This window comes from Streptopelia decaocto (genome assembly GCF_964273445.1).
Source record: "Streptopelia decaocto genome assembly, chromosome: 24".
Lineage (NCBI taxonomy): Eukaryota > Metazoa > Chordata > Aves > Columbiformes > Columbidae > Streptopelia > Streptopelia decaocto.
In genome coordinates, this window is record NC_138679.1 from 3,434,684 (window position 1) to 3,450,277 (window position 15,594).

The 15,594-nt window shown below is 50.5% G+C and overlaps 1 protein-coding gene across 8 annotated transcripts in view; it reads left to right on the forward strand.

Annotated features, from left to right (window-relative positions):
• PTPRS (protein tyrosine phosphatase receptor type S) overlaps positions 1-15,594 on the forward strand; it is a 150,104-nt gene that overhangs the window by 21,381 nt on the left and 113,129 nt on the right. Inside the window, exon 1 of one of the 8 annotated variants that reach the window (XM_082072267.1) lies at positions 1,385-1,491. The exons of 6 other annotated variants lie outside the window; for them this stretch is intronic. The gene's annotated coding sequence lies outside the window, so the exon portion shown is untranslated. Of the gene's footprint in view, positions 1-1,384; positions 1,498-15,594 lie in introns of those variants that run through there. One more of the 8 variants, XM_082072268.1, reaches the window with a different exon arrangement.

A 15,594-nucleotide genomic window follows, 5' to 3' on the forward strand; every position in this document is an offset into this window, starting at 1 on the left:
GTAGCAATCGTGATATCCTAATCTCTCTCTGAAGAAACCCTTTTGTTGCACACCCCCTCTCGCCTTTCTCTTCTCTGTCCTCTCTTGCTGCGTTTATGTCTTATTTAAACTATAAAGTCCTCAGGCTAGGAATTACCTTCTCTCTTTACAGATGGCTGCAAGAGCTTTGCACGTCTGTGGAGCTCCATGAAAAATAAATGAGAAGGTTGTGGCTTTTGTTGTTGGCTTTTCTGCCTTTTTTTTTCCCCTTTCAAAGTGTTTGGAGGTGAGAGTTTATCTGATGGTGGAACCAAGCCCAAGGTGGCAGGGACCTGATGAGAACTGTTGGGTTTTGCATTGCCAAAAATCTTTCGGCGGGGTATTAGCCCAGCGTCATCGGGACCACTCAAACACCCCCATGGCTGGGGGATTGTGCTCTGGATGAGTTTTGGGGGCCCTGGGGGGCACTGAGTCCTGCTTGGGTGGGATGTGCTGAGGGAAGAGCTCAGCTGCGCTGCCTCAGTTTCCCCTTCGGGCCGGAGAGGCTGAGTTAATGCTGGGGGGAGCTTTTGCTTTTTATTTTGGGGAGTCCTGTGAGGACAGGGCTGCGTCTGAGGGGACCCCAAAGGGACCAGATGCACCCTGAAGGACCAGGCGGGGCTCCAAGCCCAGCTTTGGGGGTGCTCTGAGTGACCAGGCTGGGCGGGGGGACCCCAAGGTCAGGCCAAGGGGGGGAACCCAAAGATTCAGCTCCAGAGTCCCCGATGAGGACGCGGTACCGCCGGGGGTCTGTGAGGGACCCGGAGGGGGATCTGTGAGGGACCCGCCGGGGGTCTGTGAGGGACCCGGAGGGGGATCTGTGAGGGACCCGCCGAGGGGTCTGAGGGGGATCTGTGAGGGACCCGCCGAGGGGTCTGAGGGGGATCTGTGAGGGACCCCGAGGGGGATCTGTGAGGGACCCGCCGAGGGGTCTGAGGGGGATTTGTGAGGGACTCGCCGAGGGATCTGTGAGGGACCCGCCGAGGGGTCTGAGGGGGATCTGTGAGGGACCCAGAGGGGGATCTGTGAGGGACCCGCCGAGGGGTCTGAGGGGGATTTGTGAGGGACTCGCCGAGGGATCTGTGAGGGACCCGCCGAGGGGTCTGAGGGGGATCTGTGAGGGACCCGCCGAGGGGTCTGAGGGGGATTTGTGAGGGACTCGCCGAGGGATCTGTGAGGTACCCGCCGAGGGGTCTGAGGGGGATCTGTGAGGGACCCGCCGAGGGGTCTGAGGGGGATCGGTGAGGGGCCCGCCGGGCCGCGGCGCCTCCCCCGCCCCGGGCCCCTCGCCCCCTCGGGCCCGCTGCCCCTGAGCTCCCCCGCTCGCCCGGGCCCCGCCCCGGCCCCGCCTCCCTCCGCCGGGCCTCGCCGGGCTGCTCCGCGGGGTCGCGGCGCCCGTGGGCCCGGAGGCGCCGGGGCCGCCGTGCCGAGGGCGGCGCGGGTGGGACGGCCGCTCCGCTCCCCTCCCCTCCCCTCCCGGTAAGTGCCCGTTCCGCGCCCGTCCCCGGGGGGTTCTCCCGCTGCAGCCCCTCCGCGGAGCCGAAACGAGACTCGGAACAGTCGGTTTGATTTTAAAATATCATTTTTGTCTCTCGGTTTGAAGAAGAGGAGCCGGCCCTCCCCTGGTAGCGCCGTCCAGCGCGGCCGGGGGTGATGGCGGGTCCTGCCGCCCTCTTGGCTCCCGCTGAGGAATAAACCTTAAAATTCCCCTTTTTGCCTAAATCTTCTTGGCCGGGCGTGATCTGTCGAGCGGTGGGGACCCCCCCACCCCTTCTCCCCCTTTTTGTCCCTCTAATTCCTCTGCAAAACAAGAGACAAAGTGTTAAAAACCGTGCCCAGCATCCCCCATTCCTGCTGGAGCGCTCGCCTGTGGTGCAGAGGGCCGGCTCTCCCGCTCACCCTGTTCTCCAAATTACCCCTTTTACTGTATTTTTGTTTTTCCGTACTGGAAATACCGTTTATTTTTTAATGAACAAAGGCAGCCCGGATCTGCAGCGCGATGCTTGGGGCAGGACTCGGGCTTTGAGTGTTTGAGTAACGTAGAAAATGCATTCACTGTAAACATGGCACAACTTCTGTGCTCGGTTCCCAGGATTAAAATATAACTCGCTTTCTCCATTTTACATGACTTGCTTGCTAGCCATTATACTACTGCTCAAGCTCAAGGTGTAGATTTGTCTAAAACACGTAATTTTAGAAACATAAGAGGGGGGAAAAGCTCCATTTTGTTGCAGGAGCTGTGTAGCTTGAACTTTTCTGAGAAATGGTCATGTTTTATCCCTTTATGATTTCTTTCTCACTCTGGCAAAGGCAAAACACTTTTCTGTTGCAGGTAAGTTTGTCAAGGCTCTAACTTTGAATTCGCAGCAGCTGGTCTGACTCGAGGCAGTTAACAGAACACTTGAAATTAAATTTAAATTTATATTGTTCGTTGGCGGAGAACTCTGCCACAGTTAAGGAAAAAAATGTAAAGATTAAGCTGATCATTACTATATATGAAAAGCAGTTTCAAACATTAACATTATGGTTCCTCTTTTAAAAAAAAGAGAGGATTCTCCAGCCTGTGCTTTGTATAGCTGCGTCTTGCTCTCCTTTTATCTCCCTTTTCCTGAAAACGTCACTTAGCGGAGGAGAAATCACAAATTCAGGCGCTCTGGGATTGCCACACACAGAACAGACGAACATCTGCTGAAAAGAAGAGGTTTTCTGAGAATAACAAACCACCTGCACTGAGAAATTTTTCTTCGCTCATAAGCAGCTCCGCGTTGGGTGTCTGTGATTCAGCGCTGGTCCGTCTGGCTGCAGAGGTGCTTGGCAGCCCTGGTGTTTTACAAGGCTAATCTTTATTTACAGACTTACACTGTTGTTGGGGTTTTGGTGGTTTTTTTTTTGTTTGCTTTTTGTTTTTTTTTTTTTTGCCAAAATGGAGGAATTTTAAAAAGTGCATTTGAGCTAATCAAGCTCTTTTAGCAGTTCCTTCATGATTTGCGTTTTGTGTAACATAAGGAGCGCCTGGAGTTGATTGGTGCCTCCCTCTCGCTGGCTGTGGGGGCGTGTGTTGGGATTTGGGCTCCAGGATGGTGGGTCAGGCTGGTTCAGACCCAGTTAAACGAGGTGGTTCCACACCAGGGAGGAGGGATCTGCACAGGATGGAGTAAAAGCCACAGTGCTCATCATCCTTTCATGTTGTTCCTCCAAGAACCTGCCGAGTAGAAGGGAAGGTGTATTTTATCATCTGGGGAGCGTGTCATTGATCCTGGCGCGGAAGAAGGTGCATCACCTGCAGGAGAAGCGCAGACGCTTGTTCCAAATCCTGCTGCCGGTCAGGGTGGAAATGAGGGTTGGGGCAGCGTCGAGGCTCCTGCTCCGCATCCTCCTCCTGCAGGCAGAAGGCAAAGCAGTGGTTTTTCAAAGGCGTTGAAACCAGAGAAGGCCCAATTATGCTTTTGACTTGGAAGAGAGACATATCATTTTTTAGGGGGGGAGGTGAAGGTACCAAAATAAACCGTCTGAAGGTTCAGTGTGCAGACAGAGGGTGAATTTAGTATCAGGTACTAAATTCCTGCAGAGGTGACAGTTGCAGCAGGTATATGAGGAAATCCCTCATTACCCTGCAGAGCTGGAAAAGCAGGATATGGCGTTTTATTGTGTTTCTTAACCTTGATCACAGTGAGTTTCAAGCACCTTCTTTACCCTCACTGTTGAATCTGGCCTGTGGGTACAGATTCTTGTACGGCGCAGCTATTTCACTAGATTTAATCTCTAAGGAGCGTGCCAGAAAAACAGCCTTGGGGAACTGGCAATCTGCTGGCTTCCTTGTCTGTGATAGCGATGCGTAACTCCTTTCTGTGAAGTGTTGTAGGGTCGACCAGTGGAAAGTGCTGAAGTGCCACGTTGTTCGGCCAAAAAGAGCCGAGGCAGAAGGGAGGCTCGTCCAGCTCCCGCGGCAGCAAGGCCAGGAATAGACCCACTATCTCTGATTTCTGCTCAAGCGTCCTCATTTGTTGCATGTGAGTACGGGCCAAAAAAGAACAGCAGTGCTGGTATCACCCAGCCTTGTCTAAAGGAGAAAACCGAGGTTGCACGATCGCATCTTGGTGCCTTTTCTGGGGCTGCCCCGTGGTGCAAGGTGTGGGAGTGACAGGTTGTGAGACACCGCTCTGCAAAGCGCTGGGTTGAAGCCACTTTACTCATTTCACGCTGGCTCCCGTGCAGCCCTCCTGTAGTAAAGGCTTTGTAGATGCCGCTCACCTGGGCTGAATTTTTAAACCAGCCACCTGGAGATGAAAGACTCTGGATCCCATTTCCAAGCCATCCTCTGCCCTCAGTTTGAAGAGGTTTTGAACCCCACCAATACTTTTATTCCCATGCAAGGCTTTGCTGCTGGGCTCGGCGGAGGTTGCGGCGCATCCCGTGGCATCGAGGAAGTGTAATCTTGTTACACTTGAATTTATTTCATGCTGTGTTTGCCGGCGTGTAGAATGAACTGGTAAAATTAGGGCCTGCGGAAGGTGTGAGACACCGTGTTTGTTCAAATGCTGACGGTGGGAAAACATCTGTTAGAAGCTCTCTTTGAAGGAGTAGCTGCCTTTCCAGAACTATTTTGTAGGAGTAATAACTGTTGTGGTGGGTGAAACCTGAATCAGGAGGCACCTGGGGGATGTTACAGCTGGGAACGTGCACGGGCTGATGCAGGATGGAGATCTATCAAACTGAGCCCTGCAACACCTTTATTTTCCCCATGCATCTTATGTCATTTCCAAAGTGGCTGCCGCCTTAATTTTGCATGAGCTCATGTGTGCTGGGGTGAGCTTGGGTTTCTCAAAAGCTGCTCTGCCCTTCCTTTCTATTTACGGATAACTTTTTAATGGGTTTATAAGGGTGTGTTTCAATTTCTCCATGTACTGATTAGCGCTCTCGTTAGCACTTTGTATGTCGCAAAAATTTGTTATTGAAATCTGGTTTTATTCAAGTGAGGAAGCCACACGGTGCTCGGTTTCAGCATCAGCTCCCCAGTCGCGGGATGACTTACCTGCTAATTCTGACTTGCTCTCTTATTTACAATAACCAGCCTGTTGCAGCGAAGGGAATTGAGGCCGGCCCCCTGTTTATGGTAATTCTTAAATAGTTCATTTGGGCGTAATGCCTCTTTTTGCAGTTGATTCTCTATTACAAACAGATTTTCTGATAATGGCACCTGCGCCATTCAGATGGGATCATTATTATAATAGCAGCAAGTATTGTTGCGGAATCAGTATATGGAATTTATGTAGGATCGTTATAATGACAGAAGTAATACCATAAATAAAATGATGCTGTAGCAGCAGCGCTAAACTTGGGTGTAATAGGGAAAATGGTCAAAATTCCCCCAAGCCTCAGCACCTGGAGCCGTGTGAGGATTTGTCCCCTCAGCTCAGGGATGCTCAGGGTGTGGGATGCAGGAGAGATGCTCTTCCCCTAAAAAATCAGGGAAACCATTAGCTGGAGCGATTTCAAAAGCCAACAGGGGAAATTGTTGCAAATAATCAGTTTTAGAAACATGATGCTGCTCTCCTTGGGTAGGGCGCTGGGTTTTCTCTTGGGCTGGTTCCGTTAACACTGGTTTTGGTTTTTGGGTGGGTTTCGGATGGGGGTTGAGACTGTCAGCTGCACAGCGGACTTGGTGGAGGAGGCTGATGTAAATAACATGGCCCAATACCGGAACAAATAGTACCAAACTCGTACAAACAGAAGAAAAAGGGGAAAAATAGTAAAAAAATCAGTGCATCTGAAAAGTTACTGAGGGTGTGGAGTGGAGATTATACCCCCTCCACTCTTTTTTCCGTGAACAAATCCCTGGAGATGGGTGTGTTGTCTTAAAGGCTGGTCTCGCGGTCGGGTTTAGCAAATGCAGATAATCCAGATGGCTAATCTGGAGCGTGGTTTGGCTAGCAAAATCCTCCTGGCAGGCGGCGAGGAGGATGCCGGGAAGAGGTTTGCAACACTCGTATTTAAACAAAGTCGCTGCTAATGCTGCTTCAGCCGTCGTGTGGACAGAGCACAGATGTCTTGCTTGGGTTTTGATTGTTTTTTTTTTTCTTAATAAAATCCCTTTTATTTTCCATCAACGACCCCTGTTTTAAATCCCTGATCCGAGAGGGGGAATTGTAACCCCTTGGCGAGCTCAGCTGCAGTTTGTGTTTTGTCCCTCCTTGGGAGGGACGCGATCCCGCTCTGGGTGCCCAGGGTGTGCAGCGGAAGATGCTCGTGCAGCAGAAGGTGCTCCTGTAGCTGCAGCAGGTGCTCGTGCAGCTGCAGCAGGTGCTCGTGCAGCTGCAGAAGATGCTCGTGCAGCTGCAGAAGATGCTCGTGCAGCTGCAGAAGATGCTCGTGCAGCAGCGGCAGGATGCTCGTGCAGCAGCAGAAGGTGCTCGTGCAACAGCAGGATGGCTCCTGCAGCTGCAGAAGATGCTCGTGCAGCTGCAGAAGATGCTCGTGCAGCTGCAGAAGATGCTCGTGCAGCTGCAGAAGATGCTCGTGCAACGGCAGGACGCTTGTGTAGCAGCAGAAGGATGCTTGGCCTGCGGTTCTTGCTCTTTGAACTCGCTTTTTTTGCCCAGGGGCCCCGTCGGGACAGGGGCGATGGGGCGATTGCTTTTTGATGCTTGGCGCTGCCTTTGTCCGTGGACATCTGGTGCCAGGATTGCTGCTGTCGGGGCTGGGGGTGGGCTGCAAGGCCGGGAATGTGATGGATTAGTGCGGTTGGAGAGCTGGGGGAGGGGACGGGTAGGGTTTCAGCTCTTGCTGCAGGTAAAGAGAGAATTTGGGGATTAGGGGCACTTTTCTGCAAGCTGCAAAGTGGGGAGGATGCGGAGAGAGGGGAGGATTGGGAAGAAAATAGTCTTTGGAGTTTCCCCGAAGAAATGACATTTGTTTGCTCCATAAGGCAGCGCAAGGGAAATGTGTGTGCGACCGGAGCAGGGGATGAAAACAATCCCCAGTAAATCTGGTGCCGGTCTGTCCCCCGGCTCTGGAACCCTTGGGAATCCCGGTTGCTTGCGCCTGGCCTCGGGGTCACTTGGTTTATTCCCTGCTGCTTCCTATGGATTCAATAACCTCTTTCTCTCCCCAGAGACCAGCTTAAACTTAAACTTTATCCTTTACTTAAGGAAGCAAGCGCAGCCTCTCGCCGTGCTCTGTTACAGGATCTGGGTATTTTGTGTGTCCCCATCCATCCGTCTTTCCAGATGGGAGGAGGGGGATGTGCGGTATCTTTTGCCCCAATCTCCTCGGATCAAGGAGCAGGAGAGAAAAAGCCTCCCCTGAGGGCAGATATTTCAATTGCTGTGGCCTCGAAAGGGGAAGATGGTTATTTTTCTTGGGGATGTCGCTGGGATGCACCACACGGTCCTTCTCGTTTTGCCACCAGGAACGGGCCCAAATGGGAACCCCAAGGAACAGCCACAGTGAAGTCCAATCTCCAACCAGTGCCGTGTTTGGGGATCAAATCCACGTGTCAAAATAGTAACACCTGCTGGCTTTGCCTCCTGGAAACGCTGCTGGGAGGCAGTCGGCTCCCTGAGAGACACGTTTGGGCCTTTGATTCATGGTTTTGGGCTACGTGTGCACACGTGCCGTAAACATGGGTTTTGTTCGGGACCGGGTTTGTTTTGTGTGGGGAGGGACATTCAGCCCTTTCCACCTGCCAGACGTGGACAATGTGCAGCAGAGATCCAGCCCTCGTTTTGTCTTGTAAAACAAGCCCTCATGGGTGATTTTTTTTTTCCCTTTCCAACAGAAATTGAGAAAATTTGAGGTGGAGATGAGCAGGAAATTCATGTGTAATAAAGGAAACTTTGGGCCGAAATGAGGGAGGAGCTGCAAAACATGAGAGACCTAAGGGGGTTTGGACGGGGGGATGTTTTTGTCTTTCCTTGTGTTGCCGTAGCCATAACACCAAAGCTCTTGAGCTGCCTTTGGAATTTTGATTTCTTCTCTGTGTTGAGCAAAGTGGTGGCCAAGGGCCATGGCAATGCGGCAAGTCTTGCATTGCAAGGTTTCTGAAGTCACAGCCTTAGAACACTGCTCTGGAAAAAGAAAGAGAATGAAAAAGAAGGGATAAAGTTACAAATACCATCCTGAAAATGTGTTTATTTGAACTTTTAGGAGAAAAATCTGGGGGATGGGGAGCGGAGGGAAGAGCTCGCTGTGAAAAGGCGTGTGGGGAAGCGAACAGCTGTGGTGCTCCGTGAAATGGGAGCTGCTTGAATTCAAAGGATTATTTCACTAAGCAAGACCTGGTGTGTGCGCTGGGGCCGAAGCTGCAGCCCCGAGCACACGGTCACGGGGAAAACCTGCAGAAATTCAGGTTGCTCCAGGCTTCCCAGGGCGGTGAGTCCTGCTGGAGATGTGTCCCAGGATGGCTCCGGTCTCCCCAGCACCGATATTGCAGTATTGTACAGGTCCTGTTCTCCTTGGGATGCTCTCATGCCATCCATGCTCTTAGTGTGTTAAGTACACGTCAAGGAGCAAAACTTGGTTGTTTGCTGCCGTTTCTCCAGCGTTAATGGATTTGGTGTCCTGGATGCTGGCGCTTCTCTGTGGTCAGGCTGATCCCATCCTGCTTCATGTGCTCACGAGCGGCGGTGGCTGGAAATAGGAACAAAACTTCACCCAGGCAGGTGATTCCTCCGAAGCGTTTGCTTTTGGGTGCTGCCGGTGTGCGGAACCAAATGAGTCACCGCTGCCTCCGGCTCGATGGCTGCAGCACCCGAGGGGACAGAATCGCTACCGGGACCGTTTCTCTTGCCGTGGAGCGTCACACGAAGCACCGAGCGCCCAGTTCCTCGCAGCAAACCTCGACTCGGCAGCGCCTTCCGGAGTGATATCCCGAAATGAGTGATGAACCTGCGCTGAGCTTTGCGCGCCGCCCGGCGAGGTGCGAACGTGTAAATCGCACCAGCGAATGATTTAGCCCCAGGTAGAGTCGTGATTCAGAATGAATTCCTGTCCCTTGTGCCGGCGCTGGAGTAACTACGTGCTATAAACCAGGAGAAGATTGCGACAGCCTGTGTGGATTGTACAGGGCTGGATTGGGGGACACGTGGCTGTACCCCAGTCTGTCCCCTGTGTCCCTGGTCTCGATGTGCCAGTGTAGGTTTGATATCGGTCCCTCTTTGTCTCTGGGCAACTCATCCAAATCTGCGTCTGTCCCCATGCGGGGAGCCACACGGTTTCCATTAGGCTTAATAGGGAAGATGAGTGACATGTTGCAAGTGGCTTTAGGTTTTATGCAAAGCCAATGATGCTTAAACCAGCTGGTGGATTTGAGGTTTTTCAGCAAGTTTTATTGGGCAAAAATTTCCTTTGGAGGGTGTCTGGGTTCTGGTGGAGATGAAGGCGATAGGGCCGGTGGAGCCTCACATCTTGTTGCCCCCTTGGGGAACTGATTTTCTTCCCTTCTTCTTTAGGGGAAAAATGGCAAAATGCTGAGAAAGGCCCCGTTTTCCTTGTGCTGAGGAACGAACGTGAATATTAAAACATTTGGGGATTTATTTTCAGGATGAATTTGGCTTCTTGGCTGGTTTATCTTTCCTGGAATAGCTTTGGAAATGCAAATTTAGGGAAATACATAGAAAAGCCGATGTGTGGCCCTCACTCTGCTGGTTTCATGCGATTTGCTTCCTCGGGGAGCTCAGCGGAGCTTCACGGGGCTCCTGGTGCTGCCTCGTGCCCAGGGCTTGGTTGGTTCTCACAATACAGAGGTCAGAGGTACCAGGAGAGGGGTGAACCCCAAAGACTCCATCACTGTTCGAGGATTCAGCCGAACAGACGTGACATGGAATCCTTAAATCTACTTGTATTAATTTCACTGTTCCGACCCCTAGAAATTAAAACATACGTGTAATTTTTAGAGAAAAACACGCGTTTGCTGTTCTTTGCCGGCTATGGCGCACCGTTTTGCGGATAGCCAAATAAAATCCTTGGTTCAAAGTGTTTCAGCGATGTGTTAAAGTTTATGGAGCATTTAACAAACTTTTTTAGTGCGCAATAATTTATAGTGCCAGCAAACAGCCCGGTGTCACATCAGAGTCTCCTCTCACTTAATGGCACCGTGTTTAGTGCTTCTCCAGTTTATCTCGGTGGCTGCTCAGTGCGGGGCTTTTTCTTTCCTTTTTTTTTTATTCCCCAGAAAAACTCAAAAAGACAGATAATAAATACTGACTTAGGGCCTACAATTCAAGAAGAGTTGTTGAATTTATCTTTAAAGAAAAATAATAATCGTGTGAGTCGAGTGGCGTTGGCCACACCTGGAGTATTGTGGTCAGTTCTGGGCCCCTCAGGTCAGGAAAGAGATTGAAGTGCTGGAGCGGGTCCAGAGAAGAGCAACAAGACTGGGGAAGGGACTTGACCATAAGCCCTATGGGGAGAGGCTGAGGGAGCTGGGCTTGTTCAGTCTGGAGAAGAGGAGGCTTAGAGCTGAGCTCAGCACTCTCTAGAACTACCTGAAGGGCAGTTCTAGCCAGGTGGGGATTGGGCTCTTCTCCCAGGCATCAGCAATAGGACAAGGGGCCATGGGCTTCAACTCTGCCAGGGGAAATTGAGGCTGGAGATGAGAAAGCAATTCTGTGCAGAGAGAGTGGTCAGGATTGGAATGGCTGCCCAGGGAGGTGCTGGACTCAGCGGCCCTGGAGGTTTTGAAACTGAGATTGGCCATGGCACTTAGTGCCATGATCTAGTCAATGGGCTGGAGTTGCACCAAGGCTTGGACTGGATGGTCTCTGAGGTCTTTTCCAACCCAGCCGATTCTGTGATTCCCAGCACAGGTCCCTGCTGAGCCCGGAGCTGAAATCTGCTCTTGTTGGAGGCAAAGAGACTTTTACCCTCAACCCTTACAAACCCTGATGATTTTTCGATGAGGGCAGGAGCTGTTCTGTGTCTCACACAGGGCTGGGCCGTGCAGCTGCATGAGGAGATGCGGTTGAGCCAGAGCCATTGGCACCACTGACATGAGGCTGCAAGTTTGGGGTCGTTTGCCGTGATTTTGGGATTTATTCCTTTTCTGACCTGAAGAGGAGTTTTGGGGAGCTCTGCAGGGACTTTCCTCTGCCTCCTACTAAATAGGAATTAAATAGGTGTAAAAACTCGCTAACAATGTCTGGATAATGCATCATAAACTGTCTTATTTACTTTATTGTAGATTTAATTATGATAATGCTTATACATATAATTACGTCCACACGCAAGATCTATTCGGTAGTAACGGCTTTATATAACGTTATAAATAATGGAACCTGAGCGGTACCAAGGGCTCCCTGTAGCATCTTCCATCATAGCCCAGCCGAAGGTGGGAAGTCGCCTGTTCCGTGTGAATTACACCCGGTTGGGATCATTGAGGTTCGGCTGTTTGGAGGCGCTGGGTTGTGTGTGGTGTGGGGGGTGATTTTCATCACACCACCTGCATTTCAGCCTTAGTTTGCTTTGGAAATTTCCTGTGGAGTGGAAGACGGCATCAAAAGTCTTATTAATGTAGATGTGATCTGTCGTCGGCAGCAACCGGTGAATTGGTGTATGGGAGAGGCACGTAAACAAATTTGAAAGCAAAACAACCTGACTGTGTGTTATTAAAAAACAAGCCAATGTGCAGCGATATAATATGAGGAAATTCCGTTTTGAGTTGCGAGCGACAAACCTTTTGCACGTTCCTCCCCTGATTTATATAATTGCCGAATCGCCTTGATGGCTTGATGGAATTACAGCTCTGCATTACGCGATGGATAATCAATCAAAATAAACTGTGTTTACCCCTTCGCTGCAGCGTGTGGATGAAACAAGATGCGTGATAGTGTGAATTATTCCCGAACGCTGGTATTCGCACCGAGTTTCGGGTGTGATTTCGGGCTCTGATATCTGCGTGAACCTGACCTCCCCTTGGCGGCTCCGGCATCGCGCTGGCTCACACAGGGGCTGCAGCGACTTGTTTGTAATGTGCTGCGTGTAGGAACATTTCTGCCTAAATATGCAGTGGGCTTGTTTGTTGAAATATCATCGCAAATCAAACCGCAGCAAGGAGGCAAAAGGTGCCAACACCCCAGCTCTTTGTGAGGCTTGGAGGGTGAAATTCTGCCTTTCTAGCGAGCTCGGAGCTGATGGGGTCTGATATTTAATAGGCTGCTCCCCGCCTCATTTGCTGCACGAGTTATTTGAGTTTTAGTCTATGGCTTTAGAAGAATTTTCTTAGCCAAGTGTGCTGTTGTCAAAACGCGTTTTCTGAGGGGTTGCTGGAGGGGAATTAAAACCAGGCTTTGTAGCGAGCCATAGTGTAATATATAAGTGGTTGATATTTGTATTTAAATGCGTTTTGCAGGAGAGGAAGGATGTGTCCTATAGCACAGAGCGCAATTCTATCCTTCACTGGGCCTTTCGCTATTGCTTACCCCCATTCTCAGCCCCTTTCCCGAAGGGCAGTGCTTTTTTCGGGCGATTATGAAGCCCGGTGCTGGTTTAAATGGCTTCCGTGGTTTGCAGACCCTGGGCTGTGCGGCCGCCGCGTCCCTTCTCTTGCTCTTCTCCGCCAGCAAAACCTGCCAGATTCTGATGAAAAGGAGATAAAATGGAGGGACTGGAGCTGCAGAAACGCGCCCCGGCTCTTAGTCCTTTGTGCGGCATCTCGGTCACCGAACGGGGTTTGGTTTTGGGTCATTTTCCTGCAGAAAGGCGACTCTCCCCATGGCTTCTCCCCAGAGAATCGCGGCTCCGCTCCCTCCTCGCCTCGCTGTGAGGGGATCACAGCTGCTGAGTAAACGTTAAGATAATAGTGTTATTACGGAGTAATTATACCGCGAGTTATTGAATTAAAAGTGATGAGACCGGCTGGAATGCTGGATGGGGAGCGGAGGGAGAGGCCGGTGGGAGCGCGGGGAAGGTGGAGAAAAGAGAAAACCTCATAAATTTCCTCTTGTCGAGAGCCCCTCGCTGCCGGGACCGCGAGTGAATGAAAGGGAAGCTCAAAGAGCTAATAAATAAACCATTTCCCTGCGAATAGAGGGTATAATTAGAAAGCGTGGCCCTGTGGTTTTGTGTCTGCCCCGGGGTAGAATCTGCTCGGCGCTGCGCGGCGGCGATAAACCGGGGAGACAATGCACAGATGATGTCGCGCGGTTGTTCCCTTTGGAGGAGGGAGATGCATTGTTCCTCTCCTTTGCTAAAAAAGTAATAAATAATGGAAGCTTTACGTTGCAAAACTTCAATAACCGGCTATACCCTGAAGCTTCTCCATCAGTAATTCTGGCTGAGCTGGCGTTTTTCTTTCTCTATATTTTCTTGGGGGAGGGTGGTTTTCAGTGTAGACCTTAGAAGACTTACCTAGAAATTTGCCATCCCTCATTCCTGTCCTCCTGGGGCACTGGTGGCACTGTGCTTGGTTTGCTAATTGATGGTGCGCTGGCTTTTTTGTCCTCACTAGCTCAGCCTGTCTCTGTCCTGGAAGGTCCCACCGGCTGTGGTGTATTGGACATGGAGCCTCCAAACTTGCAAGTGCAAACCGCTAAAACATGACCCAAAAGTTGGATAAACTGAGGTTTGCACTTGAGCTCCATCCCTCCCTTATGCAACAGGGAGGCTTGGACAAGCCACTGCTTCCTCTGGTTCTTCCGTTCTTCATCGTTGGGATGGGGATAACGAGCGCGATGGCAGATGCACAGAACATCGTGGAGCTCTGCAATCGTGCAGAATCACAGAATCACAGGAGGGTTTGGGTTGAAGGGACCCTCCGAGCCCATCCAGCCCATGACAGGGACATCTTCACCAGCTCAGGTTGCTCAGACCCCGTCCAGCCTGGCCTGGGATGTCTCCAGGGATGGTTCATCCACCACCTCTCTGGCCAACCTGGGCCAGGCTCTCACCACCCTCAGGGCAGCAATTCCTTCCTCATGACCAAGGATGCGTCTGTGGAAAGCTAGAGGAGCATCGGCAGCCCCGCAGTCGCAGGGAGCAGAAGGAAAAGGGGATGCCTGCCACGCTCTCGTGGAGTCTGGACCATCTTTCATAGCCACAGCTTAAAAACACCCATAAATGACTGTCTCGTTTCTCTCCTGACAGCAGATGTGTCACCGGACTGCCCCGGGTCAGGAGTTGGCGCCCGCAGGGCAGAGCCGTGGGCTGGCAGAGCCCGGGATCTGCTGCTGTTGTTTGTGATAATCAGGGGATCTCTAAAGAGCGGAGACAATAACTGGTAATGAAGGTCCGGGGGAGGAGGGAGGAGGGTGCGTTTTGCTGCTGTTCAACCTCAGAGTATCTTGGGTGGCTCTGGATGAAAGGAGGGATGATGCACCCGTATCTAAATAGGAAGGGTCCCCCCACGCGGGCGTTTGAAGCTGAAGTAATTATTTCTGAGAAGCGCTTTGGTAGGTGCTAGAGAAATGTGGAGTGTTTACCTTACCTTACAATCTAAAAAGCCCTAATAAAATACACAACAGGAGTATTAACAATGAAACTATTTTGAGGATTATTAAGCTATTATAAAAAGAATGGAAGAAAATCTGCCTGGCATTATGTTCTGTGCCACTAGATATTTAAATTAATGCCTTCCCTATAGCAGCTCCTTCAGAAATCTCAAGGCACTTAAACATCTTTAGTGAATTAGATACTTGATGTTGTTAAACAGCTCTTCATTCTCTGGTGGTGTAGCATGGGGGGAAACTGAGGCAGGATGGTTCGGCCGTGGAAGGGGTGAAGTGGGGATGAGTTCCTGTGGTTTCCGTGGCCCTTTGGCATGAGGAATGGTGGAAAATGTCCTTTTCCAGCAGCGCGTCCCCCGTCCGGGGATGCTGGACCATGTTTCTTTCCTCTTCCCCACCTCCTCTTGCCGCTATAGGGCAGAGCCACGTTGTGGGCACTAAGAAAATCCGTATAGTTTTGCCTTTTGCCTAATTGATGCCATTACAGCATTTCCAGCGCTGCCCCTGCCCGTCTCGGGGAAGCCCATAAACCCTGATATAATGTTATTTACTTGTAAAAGGCAATTTGTAAAGATCTGTCTGGGGGCTGCTGTCACCATATCCAGGGGATTTATTTCCCACTTATTTACAGTTTGTGCTCATGTATATGCGGCTCTTCTTTCCCGTTATAATCGGAATTTGATTGTCCCTTGGACTTTTCTGTCACTTGAAGTGTCAGCTGCGCGGGTCCCGGGGCCGCCTGTCTCACACAGGTTGATATTTTATTTTTATTTTATTTTTATTTTATTTTATTATTTTATTTTATTTTATTTTATTTTATTTTATTTTATTTTATTTTATTTTATTTATTTTATTTTATTTTATTTTATTTTATTTTATTTTATTTTATTTTATTTATTTTATTTTTCCGAGGATGGAGAGGAAGAGCTGTAGCATTCCATCAACCTTGGTCTTGACATTTGCTTCAGGAGGAGAGAGAAGGGCCTGGAGCCTCCTGTGCAGCTCCCTGCACACAAACCTTTTCCTTCCTTGCTTCCCTTGGTCTGGCTGCTGGGTGATTTGCCCGACCTCTTTTATTTGCCGCAGAATCCTTGACAAACCTTCATTTCCCATCCCCTTTCCAGACTTAGTTTGCTGT